This window comes from Choloepus didactylus, chromosome 9 (genome assembly GCF_015220235.1).
Source record: "Choloepus didactylus isolate mChoDid1 chromosome 9, mChoDid1.pri, whole genome shotgun sequence".
Lineage (NCBI taxonomy): Eukaryota > Metazoa > Chordata > Mammalia > Pilosa > Megalonychidae > Choloepus > Choloepus didactylus.
Window position 1 is genome coordinate 70,461,472 of NC_051315.1, and position 1,547 is coordinate 70,463,018.

The 1,547-nt window shown below is 42.0% G+C and overlaps 1 pseudogene; it reads right to left on the minus strand.

Annotated features, from left to right (window-relative positions):
• Positions 1 to 363: 363 nt before the first annotated feature.
• Positions 364 to 1,289, minus strand: LOC119543645 (annotated as a pseudogene).
• Positions 1,290 to 1,547: the final 258 nt, after the last annotated feature.

Sequence of the window (1,547 nt, forward strand, 5' to 3'; positions counted from 1 at the left end):
AAGTGTAGAAAATTCCAGTGTGACAATTCTATTTCCAAAATGAGTTCAAAATTTGGGGTTTATAGCTTGGAAAAAGAACTGTGTTACCAAGCTCTATACCACAAGATCCTAATATATATATTTAAAGCAATAATGTCTTTATTCAATAAAATGCAATATATTGTAGTCATAAATTGGATTGAATATAACATAATACATATTTGAAATAATTATGTGTTAGAATACTTATATAGTTGCCTATAAATAAATATGTTATTCCTAACATTTGTACACATTGAGTGCTATATTATAGGAAAGAATGGAAATGAGAGGCATTAAGTTTATAACTAAACAGATAGCAAAATAGGAAGATTATTAGGCAACTCAATCTCCAGACTTGCCCTTTCATAACACCTTCATGAATGCTCTGGCCACTACTTGCAGAAGCTATAGATGAGGGGATTCAGCATGGGAGTGAGGATGGTGCAGAAGACAGACACTGTCTTGTCCTGTATGGGGAACAATGAGAAGTGGACCACATGTGTATGAACAAAGTTGCTCTGTAGTACATTCCCACCACCAAGAGGTGGGAGGAACATGTGACAAAAGCCTTGCAGCAAACTTCTCCAGATCCCATGCTAATCATAGGCAGGATGACATGAGCATAGGAAACAACGATGAATGCAACAGAGAAATCATTACTATACAGAAGATGAAAAGATCCTTTTCAACTGTTGAATTGTTGTTGCAGGAGAGGCTTAGTATAGAAGGGAAATCACAGAAGAAGTGGGGTATTACCCAGGACCCCAAATAGGAGAAGGAAAATGTAGCTATAGCATCAGTGACACCATCAGCAGAACCCAAGATCCAGAAAGAGGCAGCCATAAGTCCAAAAATTTTGGGTCTCATGAGATTGGGATATCTTAGTGGGTGGCAAATGGAAACATAGCAGTCATAGGTCATGACAGCAACTGGAAGCATTCAGAGACAAGTAGTGATGCATAGAATGAAAGTTGTGTGGCACAGCCTGTACCAGTAACTGAGTTGCTTCCAGACAAGCAGATAAAGCCATCTTTGTTTATGGTGGTACAGATGAGCATGAGGTTCATGAGGGACAGTTGGCTGAGGAGGACGTACATTGGTATGTGGAGCTGGGTGTCCTGGTAGATGAGATCCATTGCAGTGTCTCCCATGAAGGCCACTGTGAAGATGCTCAGTGCCGGAGAGAAGAGGAAACTGTGGATGGGGCTGTAATCAAAGATTCCCAAAAGGCTGAAGTTGGAACTGATAATCTGATTCTTCTATGCCATGATGTTTATGTTCTTTATCCATGTGACAGAGGTGACCTGAATGCCAGCTTCCTGTCTTCAGAGTCCAGGTGTCATCCTGTTGATGCCTTGAGTTGGAAAGAACTTGAAGAGCCAGGGGACTTCTCTGTCCTGGGAGAGGAATCCCAGAGGACCGGGTGCTATCTCTGGCCGATGGGTGAAGCTGAGAGCCGTGGACTGGCCCTGAAGAGGGACTTTCTGTTCCTTTTTCTCTCTTTCAACCTGAGCGGCTCAGTGGAG